General features: G+C 38.9%; 1 non-coding gene across 1 annotated transcript; it reads left to right on the top strand.

The window, feature by feature from the left end:
- Positions 1 to 16485: 16485 nt before the first annotated feature.
- On the top strand, positions 16486 to 16648 carry LOC115897228. Its single transcript, XR_004057145.1, has one exon. It is a non-coding gene; the product is annotated as a U1 spliceosomal RNA (small nuclear RNA).
- Positions 16649 to 18360: the final 1712 nt, after the last annotated feature.

Raw genomic sequence — 18360 nt, 5'->3', positions numbered from 1 at the left:
TGGTGAATTCTCAGGGAGGGGACTCTACCCTGCCTTGCTTTGGTAAGCCCCTAACGATGGGAGAATGAAGTTGGAGGTAGAGGGACTAGAGTTGGGGTCTCTCACTTTGTCTCTGAATGTAGGCCTTCTGAGGAGTCCACTATACCGCATGGGGAAGCTTCAGCAGAATAGAAGTGGCTGATTGAAGTACTGAGGCAGAAGGAACTGGAGAGTCTCCCACCCCCAAATTGCCCATGTAACCCACCATGGAAAGGATACAGAAATTCCCTGTTGCCCTGAAAGTGGTGCAGAGATCCCTGGTTGGTTATATCCCATATTAAAAGCATATATCTTGCTATGATTCAGTGTGATCAGAGGAGAAGGAGCTTGAGCAAAGGATGGGTATACCAAATACCATACTCAAGATGGATTAAAGACTTAAATGTAAAACCCAAAACCATAAAAACCCTAGAAGAAAACCTAGGCAATACCAGTCAGCATGTAGGCATGGGCAAATACTTCCTTACAAAAATGCCAAAAGCAATTGCAACAAAAGCCAAAATAGACAAATGGGATCTAATTAAACTGAAGAGCTTCTGCACAGCAAAAGAAACTATCATCGGAGTGATCGGGCAACCTGCAGAATGGGAGAAAATTTTGGCAATCTACCCATCTGACAAAGGTCTAATATCCAGGATTACAAGGAACTTAAACATATTTACAAGAGGAAAACAACCCCGTCAAAAAGTGGGGAAAGGATATGAACAGACACTTCTTAAAAGAAGACATTTACAAGGCCAAAAAACATGAAAAAAAAAGTTCAACATCACTGATCATCAGAGAAATGCAAATCAAAACCACATACCATCTCATGCCAGTCAGAATGGTGATTGTTAAAAAGTCAGGAAACAACAGATGCTGGAGAGGCTGTGGAGAAATAGGAATGCTTTTACACTGTTGGTGGGAATGTAAATTAGTTCAACCATTGTGGAAGACAGTGTGATGATTCCTCAAGGATCTAGAACCAGAAATACCATTTGACCTGGCAATCCCATTACTGGATATATACCCAAAGGAATAAAAATCATTATACTATAAAGACATATGCACATGTATGTTTATTGCAGCACTATTTACAATAGCAAAGACATGGAACCAACCCAAATGCCCATCAATGATAGACCACCATGGCACACAGATACCTATGTAACGAACCTGCACATTCTGCACATGCATGCCATTTTTTTTTTAGAAGAAATTAAAGAAAAAGGATGGTTATACAAAATACAGGCTTAGAAGGATTTTTTTTTATTTCAAGGACCCTCCACCATTCACTTGGTTCATGTGGATCCATTGCGCATCAAAGGGGCCATGAACCATAATACCTCACTGTCTGGGAAAGCAGAAATACTTTTTGTTTTGTTTTTTTTTTCTTCTTAAGACCCAATTGGCAAAGCACAGGCCCCAGTTGGCTGCACGTGATCATTCGTGGAGTCCATCATGCTTGCTGGAGAACAAGAACAGGAGTGGGAGCAGGAGCCACAGATAAGGGCTTTTCATGCATGTGTCCCTATGGCTCACAGCGTAGTTCCTGATGTGGCCCGGTTCTTTGTAAGCTTCAGAACAGCATGAATTCAGATAGGATGGATCACACTCACCAATCTGCCACCTCCCTAATTGACACAGGCTGGGGGAGCTAAATGTGTGTGCATGAGGAGTAATATGATATGGTGCCCATTCCAGAGATGGGGAAAAGGCTGTCTTTTAGACTTTCCTCTCTGGGTCTTCATTTTGTTTCTTGGTTAATGGGTACAAACACAGAGTTGGATAGAATAAATAAGTCTTCCTCTTTCCCCGCACCTTCATAGACCTCCTTCACACGTCTGAGGTTGGCTGGACATATTCACTATAGAATGGATCCAAACATTACCAGGTGACTTCTGCAACCCCCTTACCCTAGCCTCCAATGAGTAGACTTTTGTCATTATTACCTTTCCTTGTTGCATCCTCATTAAAGCATCTGCATACCACTCCTCTCACCTACTCACCAGTTTATTCAGATGACAGTAGATCTACCCATCTAAGTGTTCCACCAACCAGGGATCTTGGCACCACTGCATGTGGGCAGGTTCTTGGGTCCCCGGGCAGCCAACATGGCTTGAGTGATGGCATCAACAATGGTGGGAAAACACTCTGGGTCCCAAGTGGTGTGTGCTGGTGTTGGCTATGACTGTTATAGGCTGAACTGGCCAGTCTCTGAGCCCATAGGTAGCACATACATGTAGGTGCCAGCTGTGGTGGTAGTAAGGGGGTGGGTAGGCCCAACGTCAGGCACCTGGGAGGGATCCTCAGATGCCAACAGTAGTGAAGTGGTCTGGGCAATCCCCAGATCCCAGACCCCTGTACTGTGTGATTTGGCACAGAAGGGGCAAAGCCAGGAGGGGTGGCCTTTTACTCAGGCCTCTTGGTAGTGTGTGTAGGCACCTGCTGTGGTAGGCAGGAGTGGGGCAATTTCCAGGCTTCCCAACAGAATGCTTGGGTGAGAGACGGAAGCAGCTGTGTTGTGGCCCTGCCACTGGAAAGGGTGGGGCTGCCTTCAGTGGTGGCAGCCTATGCTTGGGTACGGGGAACACTTGTGCCTCAGTCTTGGTGGTGACAGCCTCAGCACTGGTGGAAGCCCACGTTTTACTTACATCTCAGCCCAGGCACCACTCAGCCCCAGGACAGTGCATAGTCTACCGTAAGCTGAGCCCTCAAAATGGCACCTTGCTGTAACTGCTTAGAACTTGTGGGGAGTGTGGGACCCAGAGCAAACTTCCTTCCTGAACCAGTGCAGTCACATGGTATCCAGGTAGCTCTCTATGTTAGTTTCAGGTTTTGCAAGGATCTAGGGCTCTCCTACGGTTAGGACTGCAGAGGTCCATGATGGGAATATGGACTGCAGGGGGTTTCTCATTTGCCCTTTTCTCACACCAGGAAGTCACTCCTAACTCCTAGCTAATGCTGACTGGGCAGGCTGCCTACCTTCCCTCTCCTTCCTTGCTTTAGGTGTTCCCTGCCACTTTTCTATTGAATTCCAGTATTTTGTCTTCTATGATCTATTTTAAGGGTGATTATCTACCTACTATTTTAGTTCTCATTGGAGGAGGCAAATATTAGACACTTCTAATAAGCCATCTTGAAACCTTTTCAGAATGGTTTTTTAGCTAAAAGCTATAAAAGACCCTCACTCTCTTTCTTTAAGTCTAACTCTTCTCCAACTACGAATTATTGGACAGCCATGATATTTGGTAAATGCACACATACACATTTACAATCTCATTTTTGCAGCAAAATGTATAGCAATTTTCACGTTCTACATTTTATAGATGATAAACTAAGGTTCAAAAAGATAATGTGACCTGCTGCAAGAAAGATTATGTACATCACTTGTGGAGGTATGATTCGGACTGAAGTCAGTCTGATTCCACTACATTTTGTTGTCTCTATACAACTTTCTTATTCCAAATTAAAAATTAAGGTGTTCTTGGAAGAAATTCTGCCTCTAGTATTTAGAGAAAGAAAACTCAAACAGAAACACTGAATGCTTTTTAATTCAATTCAATTAAATAGATATGTGCCATGGATTTGCTGAATACAGTGAGAATTACACTCATGAATACAATACAGTTTCTGTCCTGTAGAATGTTATATTTTGGGGAAGATGGAGAAGGGAGATGGATGTGTGAGGTTCATACAGAAACAACTCAAAGTTCGGATCATAATTGTCAAAAAAGGAATACTAGTAGAAGGCTTTGAGGGCCGGTTTGGCCATGTGTTAGTAACTGTTGAAGCTGAGAAGTTTGGGACGTGGCAGAAGGTGTTCATGATGTCATTCTCTTTTCTTTTGTATATGTATAATAATTTCCATAATGAAAAGTTTAAAAAACACTACAGGGGCGTATGTAAGAAAGAGTTTTCATTTGCGTGGAAGATTGGGAGATTGGCTTCAAGGGAGAAATGATAATTATGGGAAATATTTACAAGACAGGAAGAATCTCAATAGGTGTAGATGGATACAAAAAGTTGATTTCTACCATTTCCCCCAAGAATTTTCTGCCTCCTAATTTCATAAACTGAACTATGTCTTTATTGCTGGAGTCTTTGGTGGTCCTGGAGTACTTAGCTCTACCTTGCATGGTGCATTTAGCCCCACTGATACCAGTAGCTACAAATCCATCAACGGAATCCAAGTGGTGACAAGTCAATTTTCATGGTTCTGCCAGAAGCTCCCACAGGTTTTGCAGTAGCTGCCTCTCCCTGGTGCTTCTGAATGGAAGTAGAACAAACATTCTATTTCAATTCAGCACATCTGGCTATATATTAGGAAAAATTCCAACTCAACTCACATTTTCAGTAGCTTATTTATCCTGAGCAAAATTGCAGTTGAAACCATGTGTTCTGGCTTTACAGAGGAGGAAACCCTCCTCATCCTGCTTGGGCCCTGACACCCCATGCTATGGAAGCATTACCTACCCCTCTGGGCTCTGAGACATTGTGTCAGCCTGTATTCCCTGCATGGATGCCCCCCTTTAATCCGACACCCAATGCTGGGCCATACTTTACATGGACATCCTCCTCACCCTCTTCAGGCTCTGACCTCCACCCCAGGACACCATCATGCTGGGCCATCCCAGGCCCATCCCTTACCCTGTGAAGACACATTCCCTGCTCTGCTATGGCTACCAATCCCTGCTTGACTAATTCCATTTTACTCTCTTTCTCTTGCCTAGGCTCCAACACCCATGCTGAACTTCCTCTCAAAGAAACACACTATTCACTCCATCCAGGCTATGACATCCCACACTGTGCCACCACCACCTGGGAATGCCTTACTTACCTCACACAGGATTTGACTCCCCACCCTGAGTCACTTGCTTGTGAGGTGTCCTCTTCACTCTGTTTGGACCCTGACTACCTACACCAGGCTACACTCCCACCATGACATTCTCCTTATCCTGATGAACTGTAACACCCCACAGAAGGCCACAACTTAGGAGTGCGATCCCTCTATCCTGCAAAGATTCTGATATTCTACTTGGACCATAGTGGCTCCTCCACCCTCCACCCTTAGCCTACCTTGCTAAGCTCACCAAGATGATTCTACAACTTATTTTTTAGTAAGTCAGTGAGGGGAAAAGAAGGAAGAAAGAAAAAGTCTTGAGGAATTTCTTGGGTTTTTTTGGAAGGTCATAGTTATTGGAGTGTAATTCATATACAGTAAAACATCATTCTTTTTAGGAATACAGATCTATGAAATTTTACAAATGCTGTAACAAGTAAACAAGTAAATATATCACCTCAAAAAGTTTCCTCATGCCCCTTTGTAGTCAATATTTATTAGTAATGTTTTCTTTTTCAAAACTTTTATATGGCTTCCCTAGGGTTTGCAATATACATCTTTAATTCATCATAGTCTACTTTCAAATAGTATAATACAACTTCACATTTATTGTAAGAACCCTAAAACAATTTATTTTTAATCCCTCTCTTCTATCAAAACATGAAAGTACAGTTGTGATATAGTTTACTTTTACATATGGTACAAACCCAGCAATACATTGTTGGTATTTTTGCTCGAGGAAACCAACTATCTTTTACAATGATTAAACATAATAAATAATAGATTCTATACCAAGTATCTGACTATAATCAGATTCCTTTTTCCTGAAGAACTTTAACATTTATTGTAATGCAGATCTACTGGAAATGAGTCCAGTTTTTCTTTGCTTGAAAAATCTTTATTTTCTCTTATTTTTTGAAAGATATGTTTACTGGGTAAAGAATTCTGATTTGATATTTTCCTTTTTATTTTATTTTTTTTGCGACAGAGACTTACTCTGTCACCCTAGCTGGAGTGCAGTGATGCAATCTCAGCTCACTGCAACCTCCACTTCCCAAGTTCAAGCAATTCTCATGCCTCAGCTTCCTGAGTAACTGGAATTACAGATGCATGCCACCATACCCAGCTAATTCTTTTGTATTTTTTAGTAGAGATGGGGTTTCATCATGTTGGCCAGGCTGGTCTCGATCTTCTGACCTCAAGTGATCCACCTCCCTTGGCCTCCCAAAGTGCTGAGATTACAGTCATGAGCCATCACACCTGGCCTGGTCTGATATTTTCTTTCAGTTCTTTAAAGATGTCAGTCCATTGTCTTCTGCATAGTTTCTGAAGATAAATCTACCGTAACGCTTATTTTTGTTATTTCTTTTATGTATTTTTCATATGGCTGCTCTCAAGTGTTCTTTTATCTCTTGTTTTCTGAAGTTTGAATATAAATGTCTAGGTGCATTGATCTTATTTTATTTTTTACTTTTTATTTCTTGTTATTTATCCTGAGGCTCCCCCAAGCTTCTTGGATCTGTGGCTCAATATCGTTCATTATTTTTGAAAGATTCTCAGCCATCGTCCCTTGAAATGTTACTTCTACTCTTTTATCTGTAGCTTCCCTATCTGGAAATCCATTACCTACATTGTCTCACAGCTCTTGGACCTTCTATTCTCTTTGCTTGTTTGTGTCTCTTTTCCTTTTTCTGTCTTGCCTCTTTGTGTTTCAATTTGGGTAATGTCAAAACTGCCATTTTTCCATTTATGATACTCAAAAATTTATATTTAAGTTTACTGAGTCTTTCCTGGACTGAATCTAGCCAAAGAGTCCACTGAAGGAGTTCTTCGTCTCTGATATTGTTTGATTATTATTTCTAGCTTGTCAGTTTAACTCTTACAGTTTCCATCTCTCTAGTGAAATATCCCATTTGCTCATAAAAGTTGTCCACTTTTTCCACTAGACCCTTTAAGATAATAATTATAATTATTATAGAGTTTATTTCCAATAAGTTCAACATGGGGCCATTTGGGTCTGATTCTATTGGTTGCTTTATCTCTTGACAATAAGTTTGTCCTCCCCATCCATTGCCTTTTTTGTCTTATAATATTTTTTATTAAATGCTGGACGTTGTATGCAAAACAGTAGAGACTAAAGTAAGAATTTATGTCTGGAAATGTGTATGCCTCTTCTTCTGTAAGGCTATTTACATGTAATGCAATCTAGTCAGAGATTTAGTTTTATTGTTGTTATCTTCAGTGCACTACCAGGTTCAAATTCTTCTAATAATGTCTTGTGCTTAGGGTGCAGTTCTGAGATTGTGTATTTTTTTTTTTTTTTTTTTTTTTTTTTTTTTTTTTTTTTTTTTTTTTTTGGTGTTCATGCTCCATTATCAGCTTTAAAAATTATCCTCACTTCCACCCCCAGAGGTTGAATATTCTTGCTTGCTATTTTGTGCTTTATAGGCTAATGGGGGCAGGCAGTGTCCTCTGTTGCCTTGGTTCACCCTCAGTCTTCAGAAGGCTCTATGCTCCTGTACCTTAAGGTGAGACTTTCTCAGGGTTCCCATCCCTCTCCCACTTAGCAGCCAAATGTTGCCTTGTATCTGTGACAGATACTGTTCAGAAGTCTGCTCACCCTCAACCAGGAGTAAGAGATCTCTAATTATATTAATATAGGATCCTGGATGCAGAACTATTTCCTGTCTTTTACCAGGGATAATGTGGTTTCATTGTTGTTGTTTTCGTTTGTTTGTTTTTTTGAGATGGAGTCTTGCTTTGTCACTCAGGCTGGAGTGCAGTGGTGCAATCTCGGCTCACTGCAAGCTCTGTCTCCCAGGTTCACGCCATTCTCCTGCCTCAGCCTCCCAGTAGCTGGGACTACAGGCGTCTACCACCACGCCCAGCTAATTTTTTGTATTGTTAGTAGAGACAGGGTTTCACCATGTTAGCCAGGATGGTCTTGATCTCCTGACCTCATGATGCTCCTGCCTCAGCCTCCCAAAGTGCTGGGATTACAGGCGTGAGCCACCGTGCCCGGCCCATCATCGTCGTTGTTGTTGTTGTTGTTTTATCTTTCTTGCAGCAACAGTGGATCTCACTTGTACCTTGGGATGCAAGATTTGCTCCCTTTCCCCTAGAAGCTCAAGACATTTACTCTTTCAGAGAAGATCCTCAGGCAAGGGGCAAGGCTTCAGTCCTTTTTCATAGAGGCAGCTGCCCTACTTCCCAACATTTGCACCACTAAGGGAGTTCTCTCTGTTTCCTACCTTGCCCCTCAGCTTTTTCATGAGTACCCCATGGAGGTATGTGAAAGTGCAAGCTTCCTTTCTGTCTGTGACTTCCGTGGATTCCATACTTTTGTGTTACTCCACTGTTGTCCTTTAGAAAATTTTTTAAAAATTTTAGCTTATTTCTACTTACCCACTTATGTGTCAACTTCCTCTTTCTCCCATGAGTTTTCATAGGTAAGCCAGTCAGTGAATCCTGGCTCTCTTGGGCAAGCCTATCCTTTCTTGAGTTTTGGACTGTTGGTTGTCCTTTCTCCAATGGGACAGGTCAGTTCTCCAGTGGGCTCAAGAAATGCATGATTTTTTTTTTCTGCCTTTTCCCATCATTCCAGTGGGCAGATACTCTTCTAGCTTTCTACTCCCTAGGTGAAAGTAGAAACCCAAGGGAGGGTTTTCAACCTTGAAATGGTCTCATCAGAACTGTGTTTTTGAAGTCACAGTGTAAAGTAACAAATAATTATATAATTATGAGGAAGAAACTTTTAAATCTGTGACAAGGATAATTACAATGCAACAGGAAAAACAAGGCTGTTTACTCTAGAATGAATTTTCTGATATGGGTCAATTCAATAAAATTATGCACACACATGTGTATATAAACAACAATTGGTTGATGGACTTTGAAAAGCAAGACATTCTTCTCAACTTTTAAAAATTAAAGTACAATACACATTTGCAAATGTGCCTGAGTGTAGACTTGCTGAACAAGATATATCTAACTTTTAAACATATCCTCGTGTTATTAGAAACTGACTGTTGTTTTCCATGTGAAGTACTCAGCTCCCACAGCAATAAGTAAGAAATGAGAATGGAAATAATTATGTTCTGAATTGAGCTGAATCTGTAGTTTTTCATGACATCTTCTATTTCCCAACATAGTCTCTCAAGTCCCAAAGCCTTCTTGGATAAATCTGAAACTCTGAGTACATTTTGCCAAAAACTGAGTGAGAACAGGAGCTGCTATATGGGGAAGCAAGGGTTTGAATGAACTTCTCATACCCTTGCAAATGAAGAAAATAAAATTACTCCTTTGGTTGAAACTGGGAACATCAACTCGTGTCTTCTGTCACCTGGATGGTGGGTGGGTCATGGAGAATTAGGATTCTTACTCTAAATCGAATGATTTAAAAAAAAAAAAAAAAACTTCTTATGATTTACCCATCTTCTTCCTCTCTGAACCAAGTTCACCCAGGGAAGTCTCTACTTCAGAAAAGGGATATAGATTCTTCTAATGATATCCACCCTGAGGAGAGGGCTAGTTTTGGAAGCTGAGCTTCTATATCTTACTTTGACCCTTTGAACATATGGCTAACCCTTGCTAAAGTCAGAGACCTCAATCCATATGCCTCATAGAGCAACTGATCTTCTCAAGTACTTCCTGGGAATCAATGTCTCCTGGAAACACAAGACTTGTTGCTTGTAAGGTTTGGTTTTTTAGATCCCTGATCCTACCCTCCCCTGTGATATAATTTTAATAATATCACCAAGAAAACATTAGCAGGTTTAATAGAGCTGGGTTTTGACCCTTATCTCCAAAAAAGCCAAAAGAATTCCCTTGGAATTCATATAGTTCTTCAGAGGATTTGTCTATTAATTTTTATTTATTCATTCACTTTTTGTAGATCTACCCAGTATTTCAGTTTCTCCTCTAACACCCTGAAGAAGTCGTCCTTGATTTTCATCCTCCATCATTGCATTTATTTCCAAATTAGGTAAACCAAAATGAAGAATTTGAGGTCAGCTTCTTTTTGGAGTCTAGAATCTGATTGTACCCATAGACAGAAAGGCCAGGAGAAAGGAAGGATTGAAACAACATCCTGATTCTTCAACTGGAAGCATCAAGTCAAACCAGGTCCTGCCTCCATGATGAAATGGGTCTGGGAGGCACTGGACTCCTACTGTTGTCTCAGACTGAGTCAAGGATGAGGATTCCTATATGCAGAGGTGGTGAATGACTTGTGATGTACCTGGCTTTCTCCAAGCCCAGAACCCAAACTCTCCAAGGACAAAGAAGCCCAGGTATCAGAGCAAGTCCCAGTTAGCTTTTAGGGTGTGGTTCTGTCTTCATGCAGACACTGAAGTTCTGATAAAAAGCTCTCACTTCTGTTAGGACACCTGGAATTGCCTCATCTAACATTAGCACTTTATAAGAGTCTTCCCCACAGGGGTGAATAAATAGCCCTGGTCTACACCTTGGCTAAAAGGCTCTAGAATAGCTGGGTATGGTGGTTCATGCCTGTAATCTCAGGACTTTGGCAGGCTGAGGGGGGTGGTTCACCTGAGGTCAGGAGTTCAAGACCAGCCTGGCCAACATGGTGAAACCCCGCCTCTACTAGAAATACAAAAAATTAACTGGGTGTGGTGGCAGGCACCTGTAATCCCAGCAACTCAGGAGGCTGAGGCAAGATAATTGCTTGAACCCAGGAGGCGGAGGTTGCAGTGAGCTGAGATAGTGCCATTGCACTCCAGCCTGGGCGACAGAGTGAGACTCTGTCTCAAAACAACAACAACAACAACAACAACAACAACAAGCGCTCTAGAATAAAGCTAACCCCAGCCAGGGAACATCTCTCTCTCTTAAGGCAGATCTTCTAGGCACATTTATTTTAGAAGATTTTCTGTCCTCCCTGCTGCTGCCACTACTGGTCTGCCAGGCTACCTCTCCATCTCTCATTTGTCAGCATCCCCCGGACACAATGTCCTTTGTGGGTCACTCACCCACAGTTAACTCTAGCAGACCTGATCAGCTCTTCCAGGTACATTAAAATTAAGAGCTTCTAAGGAGGTCTGAGTCTCCCCTGACTGGCAAAGAACAATTGAGTCAGCTAAAATTCAGAACTAAAAATGCATTCAAAGAAAAACTTCAGCTGAATTAAGCTGAACAGGGTTTAATTGAGCAAAGAACGATTTGTGAATCAGGCAGCTTCTCAAGTCAGAGTAAGCTCAGAGACTCCAGCACAGCCACGTGGTGGAAGAAGATTTATGAACAGAAAAAGGAAAGTGAGTTACAGAAAACAGAAACAGCCAGATTGCTTACAACTCAGTGTTTGCCTTATTTGAACACAGTCTGAACAGTTGGCCACCTCTGATTGGTCAGAACTTGGTGATTGGCATAAGAGTAGGCTACAGTCTATGGTCAACCCCATTTAGGGTATAGTTCACTATGCACAGAGAAACCTTTAGGCCAAACTTAAAACATGTTTAAGTTCAATATTAAACATATGTTTAATTAATTAGATTAATATATTTAGTAATTATAATAATTATATTAATTTAATATTAAACATATTAAACAAATATGTTGAATGTAAAATATATTTATGTGTGGAGGCAGCTTTAGGCTAAACCTGATTTAACAATTCCCCTCTTTTGGCTATTTTCTCAATTTAGAGAGATTGATCAAAACTTTAGTCATTGATGTTACTATCACCATTGTAAACGTACTTATTTGGTCTTGAAACACACTGGGAAATAGCAGAACAGTGGGTTTTGTAAGGTGGAACAAGGACTTCAGGGTTAGAGTAAAGGGTAACTTCCTTATGTTGGAATGTCCTGTTTGCAGAAGAAAAACAAAACCTAGTCTGTTTTAGGATCTATGTATGTCCTTAAAGTCTTAATTTGATTATGTCACATGTAGCATAAGTGACTCCATTTTGGTTTGGTCTGATCTTTTGGAGCCTAGTGCAAGAGCTCAGTCCAAAACAATGGCCTTCTATAATTTGTTTAAAAATCACCCCCTTTTGGTCATGTTCTCAGTTAGGTGAGAGTGTAACCAAAACTTAGGGCCTTAGCACCACTCTCAGTTACCATCAGTTTGGGTTTCCAGTTTCAGCACGTCATTCACAGGCTATAGTGCCATCATAGTAACACATTTCCTTCAGCTCTTATCATTCTAGTTGAAGAGAGACCATTTGACATTCTGGAGATTGTTTCATGCAAACATTTAAAACCAGCGAGAATACAGAGCACTAGCAAGACTACTATTATGACTATCAGGAGGATAATACCATAAACCAAACTAACCAAAGTCAAATAGATCAAAGAATAAACTAGACTTAGAGCCTACTCGCATAAGTAAGAGGTCTCTTTGTTAATCCCCTACAACTGAACCTATCATACCTGATGTGAGGTATTTCTCTCTGGGCAACAAGAAGTGCCAGCAGCTACACAGATACTTCTCTATCTAGCTAGTGAAAAATCTAGAGCAATTATATTATTTAGTGTAACTTTCACAAGAGAATTTAAAATCTGTTGGGTAACCATAGCCTTTACAGTAGCATCTGCTATAGAGCCTATCGTGAGGGATAAATTTCTAATCTTGCCTCATTTACTCCTAACCATGGGAAAAAGGACCCAAACAGTGATGCCTTTCTATAAGAGTGAAAATCTTCTGGGACTGTTCTCTTTAACCCTTGATGCAGGTTAAGAGGAGCTGACCAATGTTCTGTTTCTGACTGACTATGAGGCAATGTATGTATCCTTAAAATTTCTCACATACATTGGGCCTTTATCTTTCATCTATTAAGGCATAAGGTTATCTGTGTATAAGGATGACTACAAAATCCTTGACAAATAAAAGCATACCCCATGAGTGCACACAACAAACCCCCTCTTCACTTCTATTGTTCATAAGGGCATAAGCAAGGAAAAAAATTGAAAGATAAAAGTCTTGTGATAGTATAGAAGTCTCAACCTGTGATCTTGGGAAAAAGCCATCCACATCAAGGATGCCATCTTCTTCTGGGGAGAAACTAGCTTGATTAGCTTTCCCATGGGCGTACAGTTCTAGGAGTGTGGAAGGACCCTTCTGAGCTGTGAGATTATGAACCCAAAGTTCAAAGTCCTAAAGTTTTGCTGCAGTGTTGATGTCAAGGGCAGTCTCTCTCTGATGTTCTCAGAAGATCCAATCTTTGGGTTCTAGATTGTGAAGGGGTTGATTGTCCTGAGTTAGTAAATTTATTTTCTTTATCTGGTGAAAATACACTGTGGCATAATGAGCTACTGTTAAAACATTGGCCCTCTTGTATGGGAAAGCTTTTATGCAACCAGAAAACGTGTACTGAAAATGACAACTAAATGAAATTCTTCCGTAAATGTTTAAATGGCCCATCAGGTAGTGGAATGTACCTGAAGTTTTGATTGTCTTCCCAGGAATATGGATTTGACAAACCAAACATTGGTCATAAACTTAGAAATATATAAATCACTGTATATATATGTGTGCATATATATACATATACACACACACACACGTATATATACACATATATACTTAATTTGGATCATTATATTTTTTCCATGATAAGACAAGGAATGCAGAACTTTTAATTACAAAAACTTTAAGGAATCAGGAAGTATACGGCAGTTGTCCTGGTTCTCCATGCATCCATGCTTGGCATTGGATTTATTTCTTCTTGAATACCAGTTGTTTCTCCAATTTAGGTGCATATCACTGATAACTGACGGGTTGTCAGAAGTAATCTGACTTACATCATGAAGTTAATTCAAATTGTATATCTATATGATTTTAGTACTGGCTGATTTAGCATGAAAATCTGGCAAAGTATTTTCTTGACACTCAATTTTTATTCTGCTTGAGTTAGCACTTTTATAAACCAGTCAGTTTCTGCATTAAAGTTCCAGAAATTCTTACCCAGTCCAAATGATATGATTCTAAAGTTATCAGTAACCTATATTCAAGAATGTTTCTCTGAGTTCTTTTCATGTTTTCATGAATCTCCTTAAAGATACCATATTTTAGGACTTTGCATGCTTGTGAAGTTTTCAGAAACTACATCGGAATTAAGCAATTAATGGTAGAAATGACTTTAAATAGTCATAAAGGCACAACTAACAAGGAAGTGTAATTCTTTATTTGATCTACAATAACTTAGCATACATATTAGAATTCCAGAAATTCTGTGCATTTTAGAACATATATTAAAAACATTCATTGAAATATAACCTGAAGAAGGTTAAACATTATTTCTTATTTGACAATGCTCCCCATGTAACTTAACATGTCAAATAATCATGTTTACCTCTTTTGTGTATGCTTCAGGACCCCCCTGTAGCATTCCAGATTTAAAGGTCAAAAAAGACTTAATTTTGAAGCTGAAATTTTATTTTGGGAAATTTGTCAAATATGTCAAAGATTTAAAACACTTGATCAAAATAGAATCACAAGTCACCACAAAATAATAGTCTAAAATAATAGTCATTTAACCAAAGTGATAATTAAAAGATTTTTAAAAACAAAAACCTGTACTCTTTGATAAAGAAGATTCAGTTTTCCAAACAATCAAAAGACCTAAGACAGCATGAGACAGAATCTGTCTCTTCTTCTTTCCTCTCTACTTTTTCCTTTGTGCAATTTACTCAAAAGGTAAACAGTATTTTACTGTGTCTTATTAATACTACATAAAATTTTGTTCAAAAGAGAAAACCAAATTTTACTTTTGTATTAGTGTATTATCCATAATAAAACTAATTTTAATGAAATCTCATAAATAAATGTATCAAGTCTATCATCGTTTAACCACACAAGATTTCCGTAAACCTTTCATTTTACCTTTTGCCATGACTTTCCGTATTTTATCTATTTTATCTTTCTGTGTTTTATCTATTGTTTTATTCTTCAATTTGAAACCTTTAAGTAACTTCAAACTGACAAAAATTTTAACACATACATTTGTGTCTTTATAACTGTTCTCATCAAATGCATACCTTGCTTCTGTTTATACACTCTATATACAGAATTATTTCTCTCATATTTGGTAGTTTTTAACTCTTAGTAACTCTAATTTCTAGTGAAAACCCAAGAAAGTAATTTTGAACTGTTTTATATTTGCATTTGTAGATAAAAACCATTTTATAATTTCTTTATAAAGATAGTCCTTCAAATTATTATTTATTAACAGATCTAAATATATTTAGCTTTTCTACACCATATAAAACAACATGTCAAGGTATATAGACTTAAACATAATTAATAATGAATGTTTTACTATCTTAAATTACAGTAACTCTAACATTTTATAATTATCTATTACTTAATTTAACATAACGGAGCTCTAAGATTTTAAATTACTGAAAAGAATTTTAAAACTATCACACAGGTAACCTCCTTAATGTCTTTCCCCAGTCATTCCAGGTCCCAAGTAGCCATGTGGCACCCAGAAGGACTTTGAAGGTCAGGGCCTGTGTGAGTCCATCAGGACAGAAGCCAAAGCTGTCAAAACTATACCTGGCGGATCCAACCCCTCCCAAAATAGCCAGGAGGCTAAACAGGGAAAGTAGAGGAAGAAGGGACCATAGTGGGCTTGATTCTGGCTTGTAGCTGCTGGTCCAGGCACTAAGAACATGTCTCCAGATGTCATCATGGTCACCTATCCAGAACCCTGAATCCAGAGATCCTAAACCAAAGAAATAAGTTCACAGTCAAATCAAGCAACTATCTAATTATATTTAACTGAAATTTAAAAGCCATTTCTATTTTACTAACAATTTTTAAACTAGCTTTACTTACTAAATATCGTGTACACATAACACATATAGACATACAAACACACAAAAGCAGATCTTATAGTTCTCATAAAGAATTTTCATTTTGCAGCTTTTAGATAGTTTTTCTTTTCCCCGTTCGGTCTATCAGTTTTCCAATTACCTAGTTCATTGCTCTAAGCAATTGTTAACTAGGTATCAAATTTGCATTTATAAAGGGACAACTCTTAGGTGGAACAAAAAAATTATATTTCATAAGCACAGAAATAAGCTATTAGGCCTAAATATTGCATCAAACCAAGGGGAAAAACAAAACTACTCAAATAAAAGTTCACTTAAGACACAATGGCCAGAAAAGCACCTTAAACAAAGGTATGATTTATTTTGTAAATTTAAAAGAATGGTGAGAGTTTCTAATATACATAGGAAGACACCTTTAATAATGGAGATTTCCTTTACAGATGTAAATTTATTTTACAAAAGAGTTTCAAGATAGCCAATTAAATGGCCAACCAGAAAGGTATATTTTAGTTCAATAAGTTGTTCTTTTTAACTACTGTTTCTGAGCTAAAATTACTAAGCTCGGAGTAATGAATACAGCCCATTAAGAAAGAGGGCCAAGAAGCCATTACCTATGCCTGGCTTCTGCATGGATAGATCTGAACAAGAAGCAAACCTATTTTAGTTGAGGGCCTACCTTTTACAAACACTTTATCTAAGACAGCTTTCTTTTCACCTTCGGGGTGGGATAGTAACTAAGCCAAAAGGTTAACAGATTTAATTTTTCTCATCAATTAATCATTTAAGCTTTTTATTTGCCTTTCATAAAATTTTTAAATAAAAATATTGATATTACCTGGCAGGGGAGATACCATGATCACGAAGGTGGTTTTCCCAGGGCGAGGCTTATCCCTTGCACTCTGGATGTGCTGACCCCTGCGATTTCCCCAAATGTGGGAAACTCGACTGCATAATTTGTGGTAGTGGGGGACTGCGTTCGCGCTTTCCCCTAAAAAAAAAAAAAAAAAAAAATTGAAATCTTTTTAGAAGCTTCTGCCTATCAATAGATATCCTTCGGTGAGACTCATTTGGGAGCCCTCATTTTCAAATGCATTTCTTCAGTGCATATTGTTCATTTGGAACATTTCACTCTGACTTATCTTTAATAAGATTTCACCATTTCTGTAAGACTTTGCTGCTTCTGAGATCTAATACTTATGCGTGTATAAGCCAGAAGGAACTCAGTTCTTCAGAAATTAAGGATTCCATTTTTACCTCAAATATTAACTTTGGCTCTCAGTTTCCCTTAGCCAATAACTTTTTTCCCTACCTAAGCACACAATAAAAATGAAACAAGGGAGTAGAACACAAAAATCCCTGTGAAGTTCCAAAAGCCAAATTTTACAACCCTGCAATATTGTCATTTACTACCAATTTCTTTCTGACCCAGACGGATATAAGAGACCCCTAACTGGACCCAAGCCAGTTTGCTATTGGATCCAATCTGATCCTTGACCCAGTCCAGTTCCTGTCACAATTTCCAAACCCAGTTTGCATCAGAAACTTGCTCAAAACAACTTGGAGAGCTCAAAACACAAATCCAGGGGGCTTCAGAATCCGAGGGATAACTCAAGCATGATTCCCAGTTGCTCCAAGAGTGCAATGGACACAACGGGCCTGGCAGGTACCTCGCGTGGTCACTCACCCCTCCTGGGGTCATTAGAAGCTCTACCTTGGATCCCACTGACACCATCTATTAAAAGAAAAACTTTAGCTGAATTAAGTTTACAGAGTTTAATTGAGCAAAGAATGATTTACAAATCAGGCAACCTCTCAAGCCAGAGTAGGCTTAGAGACTCCAGAGCAGCCACTTGGTGGAACAAGACTTATGAACAGAAAAAGGAAAGTGACATGCAGAAAAAAGAAGTGAGGTACAGAAACAGCTGAATTGGTTATAGATTGCCTGATTTGAACACGGTTTGAACAGCTGCCCGTCTTTGACTGGTCAAAACTTGGTAATTGGCACAAGAGTACGCTACATCTGTTTACATCTTCATTTAGATTATAGTTTACTGTGTACAGAGAAATCTTTAGGCTGAACTTAAAATATGTAAGGAGGCAGCTTTAGGCTAAATTTGATTTAGCAAATGCAACCTCCTTTTCTGTAAGGTCACTCTCAAAATTGTGAATATTGGTTTCTGTATCCATTGTGATTTTTTCCTTTAACAAAGCACTTTTTGTTTATTGTCCTATAAAAGTGTAATTATAGATCGTTCACGCTCCTAAAACTTCCCGGGTGAAAAGATGCAATTCCTCTTCAATTACCAATTTGGTAACGTTCCAACTCATTCTGCTGAAACTCCAAAAGCTCACTTTAAAGAAAATGCTTGAGCAATGGATGTTAATGTCTTTTGAAGCTAAATTTACCTTGAGATTGTTTCTCTACATTAACACAGGCATCTTTTGAGTAAAGAAACTTCTTTAGGAGAAAATCATTTGGCGTTTTATAATTGCTATCCTGATATTCATGGGGTCTAAACCCATAAACTCAAATGTCCTTTCCTTATTTAACGTGATTTCTGCTCTGTATCATTATAAAACTGAGATTTGTGTTAATGAACTTTCATCATGGGAAGCTTCTATGAAGAGTAGGAATACAGGTGTAATGTTGGCTCATACATTCTTAAGTAACTCATAAGAGCTCATCTTTACTGAGTCCTGGCG

This window comes from Rhinopithecus roxellana, chromosome 4 (genome assembly GCF_007565055.1).
Source record: "Rhinopithecus roxellana isolate Shanxi Qingling chromosome 4, ASM756505v1, whole genome shotgun sequence".
Lineage (NCBI taxonomy): Eukaryota > Metazoa > Chordata > Mammalia > Primates > Cercopithecidae > Rhinopithecus > Rhinopithecus roxellana.
This window is presented reverse-complemented; position numbering and strand designations above follow the sequence as displayed.